This window comes from Tamandua tetradactyla, chromosome 6 (genome assembly GCF_023851605.1).
Source record: "Tamandua tetradactyla isolate mTamTet1 chromosome 6, mTamTet1.pri, whole genome shotgun sequence".
NCBI classification, from domain to species: domain Eukaryota; kingdom Metazoa; phylum Chordata; class Mammalia; order Pilosa; family Myrmecophagidae; genus Tamandua; species Tamandua tetradactyla.
The window spans coordinates 1,556,980-1,576,539 of NC_135332.1; the positions used below are offsets into that span (position 1 = coordinate 1,556,980).

At 45.0% G+C, this 19,560-nt stretch overlaps 1 protein-coding gene across 11 annotated transcripts in view; it reads right to left on the reverse strand.

The window, feature by feature from the left end:
• The window catches only part of TOM1L2 (target of myb1 like 2 membrane trafficking protein), a 123,028-nt gene that overhangs the window by 76,138 nt on the left and 27,330 nt on the right, over positions 1-19,560 (reverse strand). The window contains exon 1 of one of the 11 annotated variants that reach the window (XM_077163395.1): positions 1,392-2,545. The exons of the other annotated variants lie outside the window; for them this stretch is intronic. The gene's annotated coding sequence lies outside the window, so the exon portion shown is untranslated. Of the gene's footprint in view, positions 1-1,391; positions 2,546-19,560 lie in introns of those variants that run through there. 11 annotated transcript variants of the gene reach the window in all.

The window sequence follows — 19,560 nt, forward strand, 5'->3', positions numbered from 1 at the left end:
AAACAAAACTGGCCTGAGTTGATAATTATTGAAGCACCTGATAAGTGCATGGGGGTTGTTATAAAAGTCTTTTCTTTTTAGTATATGTTTGACATTTTCTCATAATACAAAGAAAAAAATTCAATAGGAAAAAGCATAAAATCATTCATAATTTTGACCCAACAATATACTAATAAAGAAATAAATAAGGTTAAGGGAAGAGCTGACACTGCAGAGATGCATAATTGAGAAAACCTCAGTGGTTCCAACAAATGAGAGGATGGTTAAGCAACTAGAGCATATCTCTAAGGCAAAACTGCCATGCGGTTTTAAAAAATGATAAACACTTCGGCCTAAGTCGCTAAGTGGAAATCGGTACAGAAATGCTAAGTGGAGAACGGCCGACATAAAATATTATGTACGTACTCACCAGCAATGGTGAGAACGCAAGCCCACATAATAACAGGGATCAAAGGAGCACGCGAAAAGTGACCTCGTTCCCCCCCAACACGCCCTGAAGCTCCTGCTCCCCCCCCCCGCGAAGCCCCGCCCTCTCCCTGCCCCCCCCCCCCCCCCCGCGCACGCACCAGGCGGCCGTGCTTCTTCCCATGCCGCGTATCCCAGGGCGCACGGGCGCTCCCCGCCTTGCCTGAACCCCCAGACCGGAGGCGACCGGTGCACGATAGAGCCCACTCAGTGGTGGTCACGCGGAGCGGAATGTGAATAGCCGCCATCTGGGCCTAGGCTTCCTTTCTGTGGGCTGAGCTCCCGCGGTTCCCAGAGGCGACCAGAGGACAGTATCCACTTGAGCCCCCCGCGAGTGGTTCCGCAGCCCCGGGCTTAAGAGGCACCTCCTGTCTGGGTCTGCTGGGCCCAGGGAAGCTCTGTGTCCTGAAAGCTTGTAATAAGGCCCATAGCCGTCCTGCCTAATCCCAGGTCTGAATGTTTCCCAAGTGCAGCCCTGGAAAACGGCCTTTCCTCAGCCTCTCGAGAGGGAAGAGCTGTGTGGCCGTGGGCGGCGACGAAGGACAAGGGCGAGGGCCAGTAAGCAACGCGAAGGCTGCCTGTCCTGGCCGGGGGTTGCGCCTAGGCACAAGGGCTTCACGGGACCAGCCGCCCCAGCCCCAGTCTCCTGTTCTCACCCTCCCTCTGCTTAAGAGTTACCGAGAGCAGCAAGCTTTGGAGCAGGCAGTGTGATAGGGATATTTGAGAATGTTGGGAAGAAATCCATAGGTCATTTTTCAGAAAAGTGCACACACAGTTCTGCAAACAATTTTAACCTGAGCCACCCTTTCGGCCCTAGCGAGCCTCAGGTGCTCTAACGGCAGCTGTGAACGCGAGCACTTAAAAAGCCAATCTACCTGACTTTCCAGCCAGCAAGGTGGCTATATCTGGACCAGGGGCTTACAGACCTGAGGTGCAGCAGTTTTGTGGGGAGGACCGGTCCAGATGGAGAATGCCTCCAGAAGTACAGGCACAGGGCTGAAGGCAAGAGCACTCCAGCTAAGCCATCTATTCCTGATGCTCAGGAACGAGACTGCCAACATGACTGCCAAGGCTAAAGTCCTGGAGGTCATCAGACCACGGGGCAAGCCTCTTGTTGGCTCGGGATGCTGACACTCTGGTCACTAGGCAGAGTCATTTTCCTGAGTGCTTCCTTAAAAGCTCCAAAAGGTGGGGGTATGGAGAACTGCCAACACAAACTTTGAGCCCGTTCTCCCTCAAAGAGCCAAATATCTGGCCCAGGTGGTCCCAGCAAATGAACAAATCAAGAGAATGCTGTAGAAATGGTAGAAAAGGGGGCTGGGGTGTGCAGTGGACATGTCTTAGGAACTGGCAGGGGCCAGGAGAGCTGCAGAGAGCCCTCCACAGCATACCCACTCCTGGCAAGCCCCTCCTCCCACCACACGGAGACTCCTGGGCTTCCCAGGGACTGACTAATTCCACTGCTCACCCAAGGGATAAAAGGCCCTTTCCACAGCATACAAACAGTTCATCAAGATGCCAAGAAAATGTTCTGACAAGCTTTGATCACATTGCTACCCGATTCCAGCTCTTTATTGCCTTTCCCTATGAAAATGCAAAAAAAGTCAATCTGTTTCTTCTTAACTAGCATTAAAATGTATTTAAAAGATATATCCTTCTGTTTTCCAAAACGAATTAAAGGTAGCTTTTAATAATAATTTACACCCAAGGCAAGTAAAATTAAAGGAAGATTGGAAACTACATGGAATTAAGAAGAAACTATTCTATCAGGAATCAGAAATAAGAGAGAGAGTTACTGCAATTGGGCACTAAATCAGGTCTGGGCTTCCTAGCAATCTAGGCAAAAAGGGAAAAACAATGAATTCCACAGTACTTACTTTGTAATTAAGGAAAAATAAAAGGCATTCCATTGGGGGGAAGGCACATTTCCCGACACTAAGTGTTGATATTAATTTACTGCAGTTCTTGTTATATTAAGGATATTGAGTAACATAATAATAATGTCTTCAACAATAGTTTTAAATAAAATGTGAAATGTTCTTCCTATAACTTAGCCTGGCATTCAGTGCCCTTCACAATTTATTAAATTACTTCTCAAGTTACTAGTTTCCTATTCCCCACCCCCCCCCCACAGGGATCTACTCATTTTAACCAAACCAGGCTCCTCTCCATACCTAGAACACGCTCCCAGCTTCTCCTTACCCCATCCTGTTCAAATCCTGCCTCTTCCACAAAGATTCTCCCAATTCTCCCAGTCAAATGAGATCTCCTCCCATCACACTTCCCATATCCCTGTACGACCACAGTGGGTGGAGCACTGCGGAAGCAAAATCAGGCAGAGGCAGGCCTGAGTGCAGATCTGGAGTCTGCTGCTTACTGGCATGTGACCTGGAGCAAGTACCTCAATCTCTCTGAGCCGCGGTTTCAGCATCCGCAGCATAAGAATAACAATCCCTTCCCCTCCTCAAAGCTCTTATAAGAGTTTAATGCACGCCTATAAAATGCTCTGCAAGGAGTCTGACACAAGTGGACCCTCAGGAGAAGAATGCTGGCGACAGCTGCTGTCACAGAGACATGGCGCCTTTCTCCTCTTCCTCCCCAGAAAGGTGCTCCTTCAAGGCCACATAGCGAGACATCCCCAGGATGCCTTACCCAGAGGAAGACCTCGAGAACTGCGTGGGGTCTCAAAGCCCAGCTGTTGGGAATTACATCAGAGATCCTGACCCAGAGCGGATCTGTGCTGGACCCAGGCCCAGAACATGAAGGTCCTGACTTCCAGGCCATGCTTGACTCATGTCCTGCTGCCTTGCCCTTTGAGGGTCTCGAGTACACTGGCCTCCTGTTTCACACAATAAAGAGCCTCTCCTCCAGCAGAAAATCAGTCTCAGTGCACAGATCTCCAAATACCCATGCAAATCACACTATTACAACCAGCGGTAGCCACCTGACCCAAAGATCCCATTTGAGGGGAGCTGGTGTGCATTTAATTGTTATGAATGCATCACTGACCAATGCCTTGTGAACTACAGATAAAATCTATCAGCTCTTGATGGCTAATCTGATATAACATGAATACTGCAAGTTCTAATAACTCACGGGAGACTACTCCAGTACTTACAAGCTATATGTTTTCCACACTCATAAAACAACCATAATTACCTTTCATGGGTGAGATGTTCTGGTAATTTTTAAGTGACTTAACCCTAGAAAGTCTACAGAAAAAGCTAGTTTCAAAGAATTTTTGTTTCAAAAATGAAAGACAAAACCATGAATTTAAGAATCTGCTTTTTACAGTATGCCAGAAACCACATACCCCCTCCTTTCCTGGGGATACTTGCATTGCAGTGCTGCCGTCCCTGTTTAGAAAATAGTTTTGAATCTTCTATTCTGGAAGTTTTCTTCAGAAGCAGGGTAGCTGTATTACTGAGCGGTCAGGGTCCTGAGGGTGGGGACAGGGCACTTTGGAACCAGACAGAACTAGACACAAATCTCAACTCCAGTTAAAAGTACTGGGGTAAGTTACGTTTTTATGTTCTCATCTGTGATGTTCTCACCCACAAAATGGACAACTATGGAAATTTCTCACATTTTATTGTACATCAGAATCATCTGGAGAGTTTCTTAAAAATACACAAACCTTAGTCCCACCCCCAAAGATTCTGTTTCAGTGGGTCTGGTGTGGGGCCCAGAAATCTATGGAGATTTACATTATTTTTTCATTTTTAATTACACAATATGTAAATACTTTTCTCCCTTGTAAAACAGTACAACATTACCTTATCAGTTATGATTGCATTCAGCTGCAGGCAATTAAAAAAAACTAACAGTTGCTTAAAGAGACAGAGGGCTATTCTTCTCATGGAACCAGAAGACAACTGGAAGCAGGCAGCACAGAGCTGGAGGAGCTGCTCAAGGGTGCAGGGGCCTTCTGTCTCCCTCCTCTGCTGTCACCAGCCTTGGGTGTCGATTCTTATTAGTGCAAGATGGCTGCTGCTGCACGGGGCAGAGTCGGCGTGGCTGGCAAAAGAATGTCCAAGGACCAAGGGCTTGCCATCTTATTTATGAAGGGCCCCTTTCCCGAGAAGCATCTGCCTATACCTCACAGACCAGAACTGGGTCAGTGAATCTTTCAGCTGGACACAGAGCTTCCCCAAACAAAATCAAGTTTCCATTAGTAAGAATAATTTTTCTATCTCTGACTAGGAAAGAGGAGCAGGTATTGGGCAGCAAATTAGTAACATCTACTACAATCACAGTAAGGTTCGTGTCCCTTTGGACCTCTGGCCCCCTGGCCCCCTCAATGCTGGCCTCCTGGGCATCTTTAAGAAGCTCCCCAGGAGATGCTGATGCCCCCTACTAAGGAAGCTGCCACACTGACACCTACACAGAGGCTGAGACCTTGGTTTCAAAGTGGCCAGCCTAGTGGGTGTCCAGTGAATACTTGCTCTCATCTTCTTTCCTTCTCCTATAAATCATACCCCCAAAACTCTAATCTCACTTTTACAACATCTCAGGTTTGGCCTCAAACGGCCTGGCTCAGCATATGCCATAGGGAAATGGAAGATTATTAACTTCTTTTAAAAATGAAACCCATTCTTCAAAGAATGATGATCTGCCATCCTTGACGCTACTGACAGACTGTGACTTAGATCCCCAAACCCAGCTGAAGCCACAAGGCCCCAGAGGAGGTGAAAGCTTCTGGAAAGGCTTGCTCTCGATCCCATGGACACATGTGGCTACAAGGCTAAGAAAAAAGAAAAATCTATGAGAGTGGGCAAGTGTTCGGCATACATTAGAGGGAAGAAAATCAAGATACAAGGCTAAACCCTGACATGGCAACAGAGGCAAGCATAATTATTTTATTCTTTAGGTTTGGCTTTATTTTGCTTTTTGAGTTTACAAAATTTTCTCTTGAACCAAATTTAATTTTTTCTTTTGAAATCTGTCAACCTCTATAGTCATCAGGAATCAAAGAATAAGTTTTGGAAGGCCTTTGGTATGTCAGCTCATCTGACTCTATGCCATATCTCTGAACTCATCTGGTCTTTGTGCAAAATTAAATAGTAAATATAGAGGACTTAGCCAAAGCAAGAGCATGACTCTCTACGTAGAGCAGCGTGACAATGCTGCTGGCTACAATGGTAGTATTTTGAAAATCTGGAACCGTTCAGATTTAACAGGGGAAAACACTTCAGAATGGAACGCAGGCTCAAGGTCCTGTGATTTCCTAAATGAAAAGCTGCAAGGAGAAACGCTGTTTCATTACTCAGCCACCGTGCTGCACTCAGCTGCCCTGCACATAGCAATTAGGGTGGAACTTGGGGCGCCTTGTGCAGTGCATACAAAGCCGGCCACCCTCTGGGAGGAACCAAACTGCACAAGCCCCCACAGCATGGCAAGCAGCCAGCTATTAAGAGAACCTTTTCCAATCAAGGAACCTTCTCAGTAAACCCCTGCCTGCATTTCCCTATGAAGCCTCTGTGATTCTCAAAGAAGTGAGCTAAAATATATATTAACAGGCAAGACCTACAAGTTGGATAGCGTTAACTTTGGGGAGGCAGCTGAATTGCGATTTGGGTCTGGGGAGGCTCTGTTCTCTACTCATCTTTTCCACTTTAGCAAGTGTGCTGGCAAATCTGGCTGCACTTGTTCTAAAGCAAAGCTGCCCCCAATTGCTAAGGAGCCCCTGATTTAAATTGGGTTTGCCATACCTGAGCCCCCTTTTCCAAAACTTTGGTGTCAGCTCATCTGCCTCTATGCCATATATCTGAACTCATCTGGTCTTTGTGCAAAATTAAATAGCATATAAAGAGGACTTCAGTCAAAGGGATCTTCTCCAGGGCCACTCCTGCCACCCATTCAAGTGACCGCTTCCATAGCTTGCTTGGCCCCTTCCCGGGCCCCTGTCACAATGACTGCTTTGAGAGGTCACGCCTGGAAGCTGCAATGCTGGCCCCAGGTACGTTCTGACAAGTTGTCTGCCCTGTCTGAATCCCACCAGCTCTGATGCAAAGCAGAAGTGAGTGCCACGCTGCTTCTACACCCCTTCCACTGCACATGTCTGATGGCACTGTGGTGCTCCAGGTGCCTTTAGAATGGCACCAGCAGGCAAGCTCCACATAATGAAATACAATCGGAAATAAAAAATATATTCAACCTCAGCAATAACTACAGAAATGAAAATTTAAACAAAACGCACTTTCACCTATCAATTTAGCAAGTACTGAGGAACGCGTCACAGCTGGCAGAGTTCCACTGGAGGAGCAGCCCTCCTTGGTCTCTCAGCAGCCCCGTCCCCTCTCCAGTCCCTCCACCACCCAGCAGCCAGAGTGACCTTTCTGGATGCAAATCTCTTCCCTGGCCTGCTCAAAGCCCTTCAGTGGCCGCCCACGGCTGGTGGGGTCAAGGCTACCCTCTAACCAGAGCTGACTTGCTTTGGTCTTCCTCTCCAGCCGCGTCTCCATCCCACCTCTGGACCATTGTCTGGTGCCTCCAATCCTCAAGTTCCGTGTTTAGCAGTTCTGGGGCATGTGCACATTCTGTTCTCTCTGCCCAGATATCTAGGACAACCTCTGCTCACTCCCCACGTCTGCTTCCACCTTAGTTAACAGTTTACCACCCTTCAGAACACAGTCTGCACATCCCATCTCCAAGGGAGTCGTCCCAACCCCCCTCCACATACTACTACCCCACCCCACCCCACCCTGGGCAAGGTGAGGGTGGGGTGCAATAAAGGCTGAGCAAATGCAAATAGTATACATTTTTGTGAGAGTAGGAATCTTCAAAACGTGCACACCCTCTGAAATGGTAATGCTATTTAAAGGAATTTATTGTAAATAAGCAATCTAAAATGCAGACAAAGATTCAAGCCCTAAGATGTTTATTGCTGCATTAACTGTAAAAGAAAAAAAATCTAAATGTCCAACATTAAGGAAATGGTGGCGCAAATTACAATATATCCACATGATAGAACATTATGTAGTCATTTCAAAATGATATTTATAAGTTGCTTTTTAATTTAAAAATGCTCATTACATATTAAGTGAAAAAAAACCAGGGCACAAAATTGTATCTGCAGCAAAATCTCTGTAAAGAAAAATGCATTCACAATACAGGAAGGAAACATGCCCAAATGCTTATAGTAGTGACCACTGGGTAGAGAAACAAGGATCATTCTTCTCTGCTTCTCTACATTTCTTCACACCTTTGCATGTTTGGGGCGGGGGAGGGGGATGGGGGTGGGGGGTAGATAAGAGTTTTTACAAGCCTCAGTGCAGCCCCTTCAATTCTGCCATGTGTCCTGACATTCCTGGGACTGTTTGGCCACCTCCAAGGCAGGATGTTCAAACTGCCACGGTAGGTAACAAGCCTCCTTCCTCCAACAGACATGTACTAAAAGCCAACTAATTCCTTCTCCTGGTTATGGAACAGATATTCTACTACACTCTCATTCAAAGAATATTCACAGTTTTACATGGAAATGACAGCCCCCACTTCACATTCACGCTTGATGAAGAACCACATCTGGTACTGTGGATCTCAAGTTAGGGGAGCTTCACAGGTATGGATAGTGAGGGCTGCAGATCTCTAGCAGAGGAGCTGGTACATACCAGACAGAAGCAATAAAGATTCTTGCCCTCTTTTTTGTGTTTCCCTGTGGGGGTAGGGCCTCAGCCTGCTGCGCGGGCTCCGCTTCGCCTTCGCCTGCTGCTATGGCGGGCTCCTGGCTCACTAGCAGCACTCTGAGGCTGACAAACGGCCCACTGCTGACGCACAGCCCACATGCTACAGCTTCCACTCCTGTGGGCCGCAGGAATGGGAAAGTGTAGGGATAAATGGCACTAAATAATGCAGGGGAGCATAAACAAGGCCATTTGAGAGAGCGGCAGGAGCAAGGGGGGGGCATGTGGAAAGGTTAACACCCCTCACCAGGATCCCAGTCAGAGCGCTTAAGCTTCAAGGCACTTCCCACCCAGGCCCCTTTATGTCTCACCAATCTGCCTGCAAGTGACGCTCCTAACAGGGAATTACACTTCCCTTCCTCCCACGCAGGGGATGGTCTCTGCTGATGTCCACACAAAGGCAGGGCCACACATTTGGACGGATTTTGCCATATGGCACACCTGCTTTGGGGGATCTCTCTGGAATGCACTGCCACTGAGAACAGAGACCCTCTCTGTAATAGTCCCCACACACCTTTTCATTGCAGCAAGGAGTGAAGGGAAGAGCACCTGGGGCTGGCAGGCAGCAATGAGAGGGGCACATTTCAGTTAGCACTAAGCAAGGTCTTTCTGCCTCACCAAGAAAAGAGGCCAACAAGGGGAAGTGCCGCCTGATGCGGCAGTGGGTTTCCCATCACTGAAGGTGTACAAGCCTAGCAGGAGACTCCAAAGGGACGGCTCTTTGCCAGAAATATTGCCCTCGGCAACCCACAGGGCTCCTTCCACCTCTGAGACCCTGGGTGCCTTTGATTCACTGGAGCAGCCCCAAGTTTCCTTCTTCATTTGTAGCACAGGGTTGACAACATCCTGTACCTTTCTAGGACATTCTACAGAATAAAGGGCCGACAAGAGAGGCACTGGAGAGGAAAAGGAGGCATTCAATCCTCCACCAGAGACCAGGGGAAAGGGGTGCTCTGGAAGATGCCGGAGTGACTCAGGACAGCAAAAGGGCTGCGAATCTCTCCAGACTCCAGTTCTGCCCATATCCACGACTCATTCCAGGTGACAGGAAATCATAAGACACCACCACTTAAGCTTTACTGATTTCCTACAATGTTACAGACACCTCACCAATTCATTTAGTCCTCACCTTAGTGTGAAGGCAGAGACCCATCCTCACTTTTTACCCACCCCACGGACGTGAGTCTCAGAGAAGGTAAATGCTGCGCCCAGTCACCCTGCAGCTGGCAGAAGCACCTGGGCTAGAACCCAGTGCTGTCGGACTTCAAAACCAAAGCTCTCTGCCAGCAGGTGATAATGTAGCTGCTCAATAATGATAAAGATTGTGCACGCCATCTCTAAATGATTTATTTTAGCCAAATGCCAACAAAGCGTTTTCCAGCTGAACTCTACTTTTTGCAAGGCTTACAAAGTGAGCCAGACCTCTTGTTATGAATTTTTCTTCCCTACCATTGCCTACCTTTGGTGGTTAGGCTAAAAGCAGACAAAAAACCAGAGGCTGGAGAAGGCCTCGAGGCTCAGGGTCAGTGACCAGCCCTCCCTGTGCTGCTCAAAAGGCCAGGTGACCCCAGAGTCTTCTTTCTACTGTGCCGCACACTACGCCCTAAATAATCCACAGCCAAAGTATGAGGCTCTGAATAACTGACGCTGAAGGGAAAAATACAAAGGGCACTGAACCCAAGGTGGGGCCCCCAAGTCAAAGGGAGAATTTAATTCCTCTTACGGGGGCCATTTCTCCACAACCAGTTGGTGAGCAAGTATGTTTCAGAGAGTAAACATTCATTACCCAGTACTAACACTTCTGATGCCGCAGGACAAGCATCATCAGCAACAGGCCTTGAGGTAACCGAAATCTACTTTGGAGCCATTTTGCAATTCCAAAAGAAAGGAACGGATGCAGGACCCGCTGGTCATCTGTGAACGCAGGACACCCAGCGTGACGCACCTCCTGAGAGGAGAATGAACTGTCTCTGGAGGAGTCTTGTAAAAAGAAATGGAACCTGAGCCTGAGCACGTCTCCAGACCCACCTTCTAGCTGGAATACAGAGGGCAGAGGAACATGCTAAGTGACACCAGGGAGATACAATCAGCAAATCCGATCCATGCAAACCCATAGGACAAAAGCCCTGGCTTCTTCAACACATAAACTGCAAGGAAATAAATATGGAAGGGGAAGCTATAAATCAAAAGAGATTTAGGAGACATAGCAACCAACTGTGACGGTGGGCTCTACCAGATCCTATTCACGCACACAAACTTAGTTGTAAAAAATGGCATTATGAGACAACTAAGCATTTGGACACTGACTGAATAAGCAATATTAGGGAATTATTGTTAGTGTTTTTTTTTTATTAATTAACGGAAAAAAAGAAATTAACCCAACATTTAGAAATCATACCATTCTACATATGCAATCAGTAATTCTTAACATCATCACATAGATGCATGATCATCGTTTCTTAGTACATCTGCATCGGTTTAGAAGAACTAGCAACACAACAGAAAAAGATATAGAATGTTAATATAGAGAAAAAAATAAAAGTAATAATAATAGTAAAAAAAAAAAACAAACCTATAGCTCAGATGCAGCTTCATTCAGTGTTTTAACATGATTACTTTACAATTAGGTATTATTGTGCTGTCCATTTTTGAGTTATTGTTAGTGTTTTGAGGTACAATAATAGTAGTCTGGTTGTTTTTGAAGAATCATTTTCTTTAAGAAATATATACTGAAATATATGGCTGAAATAATATGTTTGGGATTTATTTCAAAATAATATGGGTGGAGAAAGGGAGTAGGGAAGTATACTGATGAAACATAAGTCATTTATTGATAACCTGCTGAAGGTACATAAAGGGCATATAGCAGTTTATTATACTATTCTTTACTTTTGTATATGTTCAAGATTTTCCATAACACAAAGTTTACAAAACAAATCTGCATTGGAAGATAGATGACTACATTCAAAATTATCAGAGAAATGTTAAAATAAAAACTATAGAATACAGATTATGAATGACACAGAAACTTAGATAGGAAGACATTCAGATTCAATAAACATCTATTGAGTGCTCATCACGTATGTTCTAGACTCTTCAATAGTACTTTATTTATTAGCCGTGTGGTCTCTGCATCTCAGTTTAATCATCTATAAACAGGGGATGTTAAGAACTCAACTCCACATGGCTGCTACTAAGGTTGAATGAGCTTATTATACATGTGAAGAATCTATAAGACTGTTTAGTGACAGAATGCTCACCTTTCACACAGGAGACCTGGGTTTGATTTCCGGACCATGCTCCCCCCCAAAAATTTTTCTTTGAGGAAAAAGAATCTATAAGACTGCCTGGCATACACTGAATGTGCTCAATAAATAGTAGCTTTACACAGCCCTGTGAAATAAATATTAGTAGACCCACTTTATGGATGAGAAAAGGGAGGCTCAGAAAAAAATAAGGCAACTGTCAAAAAAGTCATGCTGCCAGTAAGAGGCTGAGTTGGAAATGAATACCTGGCCCAAGCCTCAAAATGGGCTTTCTTGGAGGGCACTGCAGCTAAGAGAGAGAGCCCTGTGACTGGGTTCCAGGGATTGTGAAATCCAACAAAATGAGATTGGCTGCATGTTAGTAGTCAATGGGCTTGAAGGGAAGAAACGAGCTATGACTTGAACAAAGAGTAGGATATAAGGAAGAACCCAGGAAGGAAAGCACTCTAGACCCTCAGAATGCCACTTGGATGATGTGAAGGGTAAATTCTTTTTTTTTAATTTAATTTATTTATTAATTAAAAAATAAGAAACAAAATAAAACATACATAATCAGTAATTCACAATATCATCACCTAGTTGCATATTCATCATTTCTTAGAACATTTGCATTCATTCAGAAAAAGAAACAAAAAGACAACAGAAAAAGAAATGAAACGAAAACAGGAAAGAAAAAAAACAAAAGATTATACCTATCATACCCCTTACCCCTTGCCTTCATTGATCACTAGCATTTCAAACTAAATTTATTTTAACATTTCTTCCCCCTTTTATTTTTAATCCATATGTTCTACTCGTCTGTTGACAAGGTAGATAAAAGGAGCATCAGACACAAGGTTTTCACAATCACACAGTCACATTGTTACAGCTGTATCATTATTCAAACATCCTCAAGAAACATGGCTACTGGAACACAGCACTACATTTTCAGGCAGTTCCCTCCAGCCTCTCCACTACATCTTGAATAACAAGATGATATCTACTTGATGCATAAGAATAACCTCCAGGATAACCTCTCGACTCTGTTTGGAATCTCTCAGCCATTGACACTTTGTCTCATTTCCCGCTTCCCTCTTTTGGTCGAGAAGGTTTTCTCAATCCCTTGATGCTAAATCTCAGCTCATTCTAGGGTTTTTCTCAATCCCTTGATGCTGAGTCTTGGCTCCTTCCAAGATCTCTGTCCCACGTTGCCAGGAAGGTCCACACCCCTGGGAGTCATGCCCCATGTAGAGAGGGGTAGGGTGGTGAGACTGCTGGTTGTGTTGGCTGGAGAGAGGGGCCACATCTGAGCCACAAAAGAGGCTCTCTTGGGAGTGACTCTTAGGCCTAATTTTAAGTAGGCTTGACCTATCCTTTGTGGGGTTAAGTTTCATATGAACAAACCCCAAGACTGGGGGCTCTGCCTATAGCTTTGGTTGTCCACACTGTTTGTGAGAATATCAAGAATTCAACTTGGGGAAGCTGAATTTCTCCCCGTTCTCACCACTCCCCGAAGGGGGGCTTTGCAGATACTTTTCCACTCACTGATCGAATCACTCTGGGATTCATCAGGGCATCACTCTGGACAAACCAACAAAATCTCATGTGCTACCTGAGATTCCAAGTACTTATGGCATTCAATCAAACTATCTACATAAGTTATATTAGGAAATGCACTAGTCAAAATATTAATTTTCTACCAAATAAACATTTTTTGTTTTAGTCTCACACAGAAGGTGACATTTTAAAATATTAATTACTATGTATTTTCAGTACCCTGCAATAATGACATTCCTTTGTTCTTTCTCATGCAAAAACATTTTTAAAATTGTACCTTGTACATTTCACTATTATTATATGCTCTAGGCATTCCTAGATTATACCATCTCAATCTTTAACATCTATCTTTCTTTCTGATTTCAATATGTCCCCAGCCCTCCTCCCTCTATTATTCTCACACGCAGCTTCATTCAGTATTTTAACATAATTATATTACAGTTAGGTGGTATTGTGCTGTCCATTTCTGAGTTTTTGTATCCAGTCCTGTTGCACAGTCTGTATCCCTTCAGCTCCAATTACCCAATACCTTACCCTATTTCTATCTCCTGATGGTCTCTGTTACGAACAAAATATTCCAAGTTTTTTCACTAATGTCAGTTCATATCAATGAGACCATACAGTATTTGTCCTTTAGTTTTTGGCTAGTCTCACTCAGCATAATGTTCTCGAGGTCCATCCATGTTGTTACATACTTCATAAGTTTATTCTGTCTTAAAGCTGCATAATATTCCATCGTATGTATATACCACAGTTTGTTTAGCCACTCGTCTGTTGATGGACATTTTGGCTGTTTCCATCTCCTTGCAATTGTAAATAATGCTGCTATAAACATTGGTGTGCAAATGTCCGTTTGAGTTTTTGCCCTTAATTCCTTTGAGTAGATTCCCAGCAACGGTATTGCTGGGTCATATGGCAATTCTATATTCAGCTTTTTGAGGAACCGCCAAACTGCCTTCCACAGTGGTTGCACCATTTGACATTCCCACCAACAGTGGATAAGTGTGCCTCTTTCTCCACATCCTCTCCAGCACTTGTCATTTTCTGTTTTGTTGATAATGGCCATTCTGGTTGGTGTGAGATGATATCTCATAATGGTTTTGATTTGCATTTCTCTAATGGCCAGGGACGCTGAGCATCTCTTCATGTGTCTTTTGGCCATTTGTATTTCCTCTTCTGAGAAGTGTCTGTTCAAGTCTTTTTCCCATTTTGTAATTGGATTGGCTGTCTATTTGTTGTTGAGTTGAACAATCTCTTTATAAATTCTGGATACTAGACCTTTATTTGATATGTCGTTTCCAAATATTGTCTCCCATTGTGTAGGCTGTCTTTTTACTTTCTTGATGAAGTTCTTTGATGCACAAAAGTGTTTAATTTTGAGGAGCTCTCATTTATTTCTTTCTTTCTTCAGTGCTCTTGCTTTAGGTGTAAGGTCTATAAAACCGCCTCCAATGATAAGATTTATAAGATATTTCCCTACATTTTCCTCTAACTGTTTTATGGTCTTAGACCTGATGTTTAGATCTTTGATCCATTTTGAGTTAACTTTTGTATAGGGTGTGAGATACGGTCCTCTTTCATTCTTTTGCATATGGATATCCAGTTCTCTAGGCACCATTTATTGAAGAGACTGTTCTGTCCCAGGTGAGTTGGCTTGACTGCCTTATCAAAGATCAAATGTCCATAGATGAGAGGGTCTATATCTGAACACTCTATTCGATTCCATTGGTCAATATATCTATCTTTATGCCAGTACCATGCTGTTTTGACCACTGTGGCTTCATAATATGCCTTAAAGTCAGGCAGCATGAGACCTCCAGCTTCGTTTTTTTTTCCTCAAGATACTTTTAGCAATTCGGGGCAGGGGTAAATTCTTATCCTGATTAAAGACTGGTTTCCATGGCTGTCATTGAGACGACCTCTCTAATTCAAATAAATAGCCACAGTGTAAAGAGGGAACAATTTTAATGCTGCTTTCCATAATAAGGATTCTGGATTACAGCCCAAAGCTTCAGCTAGTTAAGTGTGTGGGTCAGTCTCATAAATTGTTTTCTTGGCTAGTTCCCAAGAAAGTCAGGCTGTCATTCCAGCAACGGGGTGGTTGGTTTCACATACCTACAACAAAAGGGAGGCTTTTACACAGAGCCTGCAAATCACGCTTGGTAAGATCTATACCACTGGGATTCTCAATCTTCTGCTAAACAAGTGTTTTATTTGGGGAAAACTAAACCATCGAAAATGGCTGTCCTCGAGATGACACACCAGAATGCTGTCTGACAGGAGCTCCTCCTTCGGAAATCAGGTGGACAAAGCACCGCAGCATCAAAGCCCCCTGTGTGGTGACTGCCCCTTCACCAGGGGATTGCAGAGCACCTCAGAGAGAGGCTACTGGCCCTGGAGCTCCTGTTCCAACTCAGTAATGCTGCCCTTCCCCTGACCGAGGGGCAAGCCAGGGCTAGAGGCCTCTGCAGTGTGGGAGGAGCAAGACTAAACATGCTGTGCATGTCCTCACCCTGCCCATGGGTGACCACAGACAGCTCACTGCTCTTATCTGAGCCTCAGCTTTCTCATCTGCAAAGGTGGAGACAGAGAACCTCACTGCATCAGGAGAATGGAAACCTATGTGCAAAACGGGACAGAAAGCCGAGTATTCCTATAATTATGCCGACTCCATTAAGCCAGAACTAGAGCAGATTTTTCAGGATAAGGGTTCTGAGCCAGGAGCTTATACCCCAGGAGGATTCCTGAGCCTTGGCAGGTCTCCATGGTGACTGGCCCCAGAGGAAGTGTGGACAAGTGGACCAGCACCTGCAGGGGCTTGCTGAGATATGGGTTTGATCTCTAGCTCCACCACCTTATCTTTGAGTCCTAACCTTGACAATCTTACAGCTGAAAGTCCTGTCCGCCTCCTATTACCTGGGTTGATCCACAGACCCACAGATAACCTATGAACCTCATCGTGCCTTACAGTTTCAGCCTCTTTCCCACCACACTTACCTCAAACGGGCTGCTGTGCACTGGTGTGATCTGAACTCCCTCCCTCACCCTGATCCTTTATGTGTCTCCAGTACAGGTCTGATGAGCAACAACAGCATGACCCGAAAGTGAGCAGAAGGGAGAAGGCAAGAGATGTGGACAAGGGGGCCTAGGGGGAATCTACAGCATGAATCATGAATCATGAGCTTCTGAAACGCCAGCACCAGCTTAACTACCAGACAGGGGCATGAACCAGATGACCTTGGTCTGCCTGACTCAAGGTCAGCATATCCTTCTTCATGAAGCCACATAGCCAAGCTTAATAAACAAGAGCAATAGTAAAGTGAGGGGCTTCAAGGTCAGTCAGACCTGGGCTCAAATTCCTAGCTCTGCAATGTATTAGCTCCAACCTCAGACAAGCTTCAGCTATTTCATAGGTAAAATAGGAGCAGCAACTGCACACTTTGCAGGACTGCGGTGAGAATTAGAAATAACACGTATTTCATGGGCCTTTATAATAACAGCTATGGTACATCACAAGCTTATGTGCTGATACTTACCTATCCTATTTAAATCTTAAAACAATCCAATGCTGTATGATTCTACTGATATGAGTAATCTAGAAAAGGTAAATTCATAGAGAGGGTAGATTAGAGGTTACCAGGGGCTGGGGGCAGGGGCGGTACAGGGATCGGGAATTACTGCTTAATGGAATTACTTCTTAAAGTTTCTATTTGGAACGATGAAACAGATCTGGAAATACTGCTTACGGTTACACAACATTGTAAATATACTTAATGCCATTGGATTGTACACCTGAAAATGGTTAAATTGGTAAATTGTAAGTTACAGGTATTTTACCACAATAAAAAGGAATGCATTGGAAGAAGAGTAAACAAGCCTAAGAGGGGGAGACACTGTTTCCCCCATCTTTAGAGATGAGAAAACTGAGGCACAGAGTAAGTAATTTGTCCCAAAAGACAAAGGGTTGGTCAGTGCTGGGACTGAGAATGGGACTAGGGTTATCTGCCTGGAGCACAGGCGGCAGCAGGGGGAAGGCAGCAACCTGACTCCCAGCAGTCTCCTGAGCCTCCGCGGCCTGGGGTGGAGTATCATCATTCCCACTTCAAAGGGGAGAAGGCTGGGGCTCAAGCAGATTAAGAAAACCTAAAGTTCTTCCAGCTAAATTGAAACAAAATGAAAAAGTCTCTCTCTTCTAGAGACATATACTTAAATACTCATGGATAAAATTATGTGATGCCTGAAAATCTGCTTTAAAATAATGCAGAGTGGGAGGAGGTTGCCTAGATGAAACCAAGTTGGACTGGCCAAATGCTGATCACTGTTGAAGCTGGGTGACAGCTACATGGGGGTTCGTAACACCGTTCTCCCTGTTCTTATGTTTGAGACATCACCCAGTAAAAAGATAAAAAGCAAAAGCAAAAACAGATCACCTCATCTTCTGGAGAACGTGTGAGGCAGAGGCGGGTCTCAAACTGAGGCATGTGTTCTGTACCCCAATTCTGAGTGCCCTCCAATCCACCACAGTAACTGTTTTTCTCCTCCTTTCCTTCCTTCCATGTGGACCCAGCCACATGGAACCTACAGGCTGTCACCCCAATGGTGCTAGTAATCCAGCCTGAGGAATTCTGAAAGCAAGGCAGCCTACGTTAAGGGACAAATGACAGTAGACAGTCCTGCTGCAGAGGTGTAGGGAAAGGGGTGGGTTCTAATACCTGGAGAGGCCACGAAAGGCCCTAGAAAAGAAGCAGGCCACATCACCCAGCAACCCATTCTTAGGTGTGTACCCAAAAGAACTAAAAGTCTGGACTCCGACAGACATCTGTTCACCGGTGTTCACAGCAGCATTGTACACAACAGCCAAAAGGTAGACACAATCCAAGTGTCCATCAACAGACCAACGGATAAACAAAATGTGGGATATCCATCCCATGGCTGATACAGGCTACCACGGGGATGAACCTTGAAAACATTATGTTGAATGTAAGAAGCCAGACACAAAAAGGTCACATACTGTATCATGCTGTTTATATGAAACAGCTAGAATAAGTAAATCCATAGAGACAGAAAACAGGTTAGCACTTACCAGGGCCAGGCAGAGGGGAAATGTCAAGTTAATGTTGAATGGGTGCAGAGTTTTTGTTTGGGGTAATGGAAAAGTTTTGGTAATAGATGATGGTGATAGCACAACACTGTGAATGTAATTAATGCCACTGAATTGTTTACTCGAAAGTGGTTAAAATTGTATATATGTCACCACAATGAAAAAAAACAAAACATAGACTACTACAACACAAAATGAACCCTAAACTATGAACTTTAATTAATAATATAATTCTAATAACACTGGTTCATCAACTATAACAAATGTACCACACTCATACAAAATACTAGTAACACTGAAAACTCTGGGGGGTGGTGCATATGGGAACTCTGTACTTTCTACATAATTTTTCCATAAACCTAAAACTGCTCTAAAAAATTAAGCCTATTAATTTTTTTTAAAAGAAAGTTAGCAGGACTTGCATGTGGAGAGGATGTAGATAATCTGAAGGGGGATTTAGGAATAAGAAAGAAAAGGAAGTAAGCACGGGAAGAGGCAGCAATGGAGTTCCAGATGGCCAGTTTGGGAGGGGACCGCTGCGCTCTCCTTTGCATCTCCCACTAAACTCTGCCTTCTCTTCTCTCTTTGGAATATTATTGCAGCTCCTCTTCTCCACATTGTCCCAGTATGAACTTTCCTAAACAGAAATCTGACCACATCTTCCCGTGTATATTAAAAACCTCCCAGAAGGCCTCACTCACTTCTAGACAAAGTCTACACCCCTCAGCCTCATCCTTGGGGTACCTGTCACTCACTTCCACCCCCACACTGCCCCTACAAAGACAGCCAGAGCCTGATGTCTAACTGCTCCCAACAACTTGACATTTCCCAAACACATGGGGCTCTTCTCCAGGTGTCCTCTCTTCCTAAAAAGTCTCTCCCCCCACCAATGAACTCCTACCCAAGACCAGCTCAGACCCACTTCCTCTGGGAAGCCAGACCCCACTGTGCCTATGGCACAGCACCCATTTCTGTTGTCAGAACACCCCAATGCTGCACTTGTTCATGGGTCTGCCTCCTAGTGAGTATGGGTGCTCTGGGCCAGGGAGAGATTATCCCCTATTCCTCACCCCCCCCCCCCAAAGCCCAGCACCCAATAGGGAACCACTACAAGGTGGCCATCACCACTATCAGTGACATGATGCATCCCTGGGCAAGCACAGGCTGGGTCAGCCACCACAGGGCCTGGCACAGAGCAGCTGCTGAGAGAGGCCGTCCATTCGGCAGACTGGTGAGGGCAGCAGGATGGCCCAGCAAAGGGCTCTTTCCAGCCCAGGCTCAGCAGCCTTGCTGCAGTGCCCTTCACGTGACTGTAAGGCGTAGGGAGCAGAGCTCCCTCCCAAAACCGCAGGAGGCTAATTTAGTGCCTAAAAATGCTGTAACAGTTTCCTTCCAAAGGTTCCAGACAAATGGGATGTGATAACGACAGCTTGATGCTCCCCTCACCTCCACGGCTGCAAACCTAAAGAATATTTATGATCTGTGGGATCAGAGATTTGGTGTCTTCGAA